General features: G+C 34.7%; 1 protein-coding gene across 1 annotated transcript in view; it reads left to right on the forward strand.

Annotated features, from left to right (window-relative positions):
* The first annotated feature begins 1245 nt into the window (after positions 1 to 1245).
* The window catches only part of LOC106469772 (protein bicaudal D-like), a 46865-nt gene continuing 43009 nt past the window's right edge, over positions 1246 to 5101 (forward strand). The window contains exon 1 of the mRNA XM_022398331.1: positions 1246 to 1308. The gene's annotated coding sequence lies outside the window, so the exon portion shown is untranslated. The remainder of the gene's footprint in view (positions 1309 to 5101) is intronic.

Consider the following 5101-nt stretch of genomic DNA (forward strand, 5'->3'; position numbering starts at 1 on the left):
TCATATTCAAAGTCCGGCACGCTAGTCACTTGACCAGGTCCAACAAGAAGAAAGAACAAAAATGATGATATACAAATGAATGGAGGTTTAATTACCCTCGAGACATGATGACATCATTTCGTGATTATTAAATAATTTGGTTAGTTTGGTATTTAAAACTGTTCATCATGTTATAATCATGTAAAGATGCTCTAATCATGTTATAATTACGTAAAGATGCTCTAATATACTTTAATATGCTGTATTTTATAAGCAGTTCCCGTTTATTTCGCTATTAATAAACTCTTTTCAGAAAAATTCTATCTTAAAGATGACACACTTGATAGAAAGGTCATGTTGACTAAGTGTGTGATTTTTTAACAAATTATACTGTAATGGGCGTCATCAGAAGTTAGGCTTAATCACTACATATGCAGGTCATATATTTCTGTCACCTCACTATCATAAATAACCCTTCAGCCCGTATTACAGAATCATTTTGCCACATCCCCGCCCTTTCTCCACACCTGTAAACTTCAGCACTTAGTCTAGCAAAAGGGTATTCGCTCTGTGACGTAATAAAGAGCGCCATCTAGACCTCAAATTTATAAACTGTAGATAGTACATGGACGATAGACGTCTATCATCTGTAATCTTAAAGACGTTTAAACCTTTTAATTTCCAACAAATAGGCTATTTTTTTCGCGGATACGATACTTCTCTTAATAAACGTTAGAATTAAACAATACTAGATGACAATATTAAACAAAGACTTTAATATTATCATTCATCGTAACAGGTGCTTGCTTTTTCCCTTTCAGCAACTGACTTCAAAAAACGTAGTCTCCACCCATCAGTAGCGGTAAGATCAGAACAACCCGCAAAGAGTTAGAATTTATAAATAGTCTTTGTTGGATTCGTATATTACCATCCCTTTAATTATTTGAAAAACTGACGGAAGATCGAACATATATATATATATGCTTATTAATAACATTTTTAGTCGCGGCATTGCAGCTCATAGAACGGCTCTGAGTTTGTTTATTTTTTTAAGTACAAACTTTTAGCTCATAGCTCCATCTCTTGACCGATTTGAGGTCTAATTACAGCGGCGGCTATTGAGGATTCCCTCTTGTTTTTGTTTTTTTTATATACCGCTGGCGAGTTCAATTACCCCACTTAACGCCCATTTACTATTCTTTGTTTCAGATCAAAGTCAAATTGGGCTATCTGCTGTGACCACCGCAGGGACTAGAACCTCAGATTTTTGCGTTCTAAGTTCATAAGCTTATCGCTGTTCTACAGGGGGACCTCATTTGGTAACATCAGGTACTAGTGTTTTGTATTGTTGAAAACTAACGAGTTAACACAGTTCTATTTATATTGTTGAAAACTAACGAGTTAACACGGTTCTATTTATATTGAAACTAACAAGTTAACACGGTTCTATTTATGTTGTTGAAAACTAACGAGTTAACACGGTTCTATTTATATTGTTGAAAACTAACGAGTTAACACAGTTCTATTTATATTGTTGAAAACTAACGAGTTAACACGGTTCTATTTATATTGAAACTAACAAGTTAAAACGGTTTCATTTATATTGTTGAAACTAACGAGTTAACACGGTCTATTAATATTGTTGAAAACTAACGAGTTAACACTGTTCTATTTATATTGTTGAAAACTAACGAGTTAACACGGTTCTATATATTATGTTGAAAACTAACGAGTTTACACGGTCTATATTGTTGAAACTAACGAGTTAACACGGTTCTATTTATATTGTTGAAACTAACGAGTTAACACGGTTCTATTTATATTGTTGAAACTAACGAGTTAACACGGTCTGTTTATATTGTTGAAACTAACGAGTTAACACGGTTCTATTTATATTGTTGAAACTAACGAGTTAACGCGGTCTATTTATATTGTTGAAAACTAACGAGTTAACGCGGTCTATTTATATTGTTGAAACTAACGAGTTAACACGGTTTGTTTATATTGTTGAAACTAACGAGTTAACACGGTTCTATTTATATTGTTGAAACTAACGAGTTAACACGGTTCTATTTATATTGTTGAAACTAACGAGTTAACGCGGTCTATTTATATTGTTGAAACTAACGAGTTAACACGGTTCTATTTATATTGTTGAAACTAACGAGTTAACTCGGTTCTATTCATATTGTTGAAAACTAACGAGTTAACACGGTTCTATTTATATTGAAACTAACGAGTTAACTCGGTTCTATTCATATTGTTGAAAACTAACGAGTTAACACAGTTCTATTTATATTATTGAAAACTAACGAGTTAACACGGTTCTATTTATATTGTTGAAACTAACGAGTTAACTCGGTTCTATTTATATTATTGAAAACTAACGAATTAACACGGTCTATTTATATTGTTGAAAACTAACGAGTTAACACGGTCTGTTTGTTCTGATGGTCCACCTGTTGTGTGTATGAAGACATAAGTAAGTTGTCCCCCAGTGGCACAGCGGCATGGCTGCGGACTTACAACGCTAGAAACCGGGTTTCGATACCCGTGGTGGGCAAAGCACAGAGAGCCCATTGTGTAGCTTTGTGCATAACCTCAAACAAACAAACATAAGAAGCTCTTGAAAAATAGATATATATATTACATATCTTTGAAGTATATTTCATTTCCAATTTTTTTTTTTTTTGTCCAATTACTCTCTAAGTTTTACGTCAAATCACAAAAATAATCTCTAATAAATTGTATATGACTGTTATCAATAATCCTCTAATAATTACAGCGCACGAAGTGTGAAACACGACGTTTTACCTAAAAACTACAGTTGTATGGCTGCTACACGAGGATGTGATATATAAAAAAAGACCCAGTATTTAATGTTTTCCCTGTGAAGAACAATTAATCATTAAAATTATTTTTCATATATACTCTATAGATATTATTGTAAGAGCTAAGGTTGCTAACCCTAACTCAGATTAACATTTCCCAGTAAAACTTTGTTTCCTACCGATCCTCCTTTCTTCACTATATATTTCAACAAGGGGAAGAAAAATAACAAAATTATTTATTAGTTTTTAAAAAAATATATTTACTTTAATGTAAGAGAGGTTTTTAGTAGGTAGTGTTATACCAGACATCTCCCCTGTAGCTTGTGTAATCTCAGTCATGTTGTGTCTTAGTTAGTGTTATACCAGACAACTCCCCTGTAGCTTGTGTAATCTCAGTCATGTAGTGTCTTAGGTAGTGTTATACCAGACATCTCCCCCTGTAGCTTGTGTAATCTCAGTCATGTAGTGTCTTAGGTAGTGTTATACCAGACATCTCCCCTGTAGCTTGTGTAATCTCAGTCCAGTGGCTTGATTAATCTAATATTTTTCAGAAAGTATCTAGACACTACATTGTATATTCACCGTATATAAGATGTTATTATAGATAAGCCTTATCATTAAGCTTACAATTTAATCACCGCTTTGATTCCACTGTATAATTATTTAACATCGTGCACATATTTTTTGATTATTTCTTTAAAAAAAAAAAGGTCAACACACCTGAACTGTCGAAGGTTTTCAGCCTGTAATTGTGTTCGTTGAACATTTGTTACAGATCATTAGTGATTTAGAAAAACTTCCACGGCTTTACAAAGGTGAAATGTAACCAACTAGTTTTAATTAGTGTGTAAACTCACTTTGTCCGGATGTTCAGCAAGAAAAAGTGCTAACAATGTTGTTCAAACTGATGTGCTATTGTAAGTGGGATTTGTATGAGATAAGTTTGCCAGCGTGTATTATCAGTTGATGCGTGCGCCCAACAAGTTTTAAGCCTAATAATGATACTTTATTTTTCTTAAGTAAATTCTGTATATTAGCAATTGCTGCCAGATGATCTGACTTTACGGTGACATGCGTTGGAGTTGGTTCTTCGAACTATAGAAGGTAGCAGACAATAATATCTCAGTACCGGATACAGCTTTTTTGAACTGGTGGGGGGAGAAGGGGGAGGCGACAATGAAACATATAGTGAGGCCAAATATAATATAAATCCAAGTTCAAATTAATGGGTGCAGAGTCAAAGATACTTCAGGGGGCCCAGCTCCCGCTAGCGCCAGCCCTGCTATGTTTGTATTGTTACGTCTCTGGTCGTTAGTTAATTTTCCGTATAATTTCTTTCCGAAGAAACTTTAGCGATACAAGTCCTTTCTTAAATAAAACTGGTTTATTCTTTCTAAATACAACTTTGCAATACACTATTTTCCACAGTCACGCTATAACAAACGCTATAATTCACAACGAACGTCTCACGTGCTCGACTCAACAATACGTCTCTCTCTGACCGCAGTTCAATTACACATTGTTGCCGTCAGTTCTTGGCGGCTTATATATACAAGAATACCGCATATCTAATAACCTCTCGAGGTTTCATGAAAATTCTAGAAGCGCATGACGTGTCACTAGCATCACGTGACCTCCGCTGTCGTAACAGTATGAATAGTTAGTTCACGGTATTTATTTTTTAGTTACAAAAGGCTTAAACTCTTAAATTTGTGGTGTTTGGAAATATTGCTCATATTTGCTGTTTAACAAAAACGTCCAAGTTGTATCTTCGTAAAGCGATATAAAATACAGTTATGGCGTCTTACTATGTCTTCTTCATCTCTCAATGTCAATATGCCATCTAAATAAAACAATTTTATGACTTTAAAATATCTCACGGTGGGACAGCAGTAAGTCTACGGTAAAATTCTGGGTTTGCTCTAAAACAAACAAACACTTAAAAACATATGGCTTGTATCGTGAAGCTTATCTCACAGTATGCGAACTATGTTCACTACGAATAGTGTAGTTGTTATTAAGTGCAAAGTTACTCAAAGGTCATCTATGCTCTGCCCAACACAAACATCGAAACTCAGTTTCTAACGTTGTAAGCTTGCAGACTTACCGCTAAGCTGCTGGAAGGTACTATAAATGGAACATTACAAAAGGCAGACTTACCGCTGAGCTGCTGGAAGGTACTATAAATGGGACATTACAAAAGGCAGACTTACCGCTGAGCTGCTGGAAGGTACTAATAATGGAACATTACAAAAGGCAGACTTACCGCTGAGTTGCTGGAGGGTACTATT

The sequence above is a fragment of the Limulus polyphemus genome, unplaced genomic scaffold (genome assembly GCF_000517525.1).
Source record: "Limulus polyphemus unplaced genomic scaffold, Limulus_polyphemus-2.1.2 Scaffold3651, whole genome shotgun sequence".
In the NCBI taxonomy this organism is placed as follows: Eukaryota; Metazoa; Arthropoda; class Merostomata; order Xiphosura; family Limulidae; genus Limulus; species Limulus polyphemus.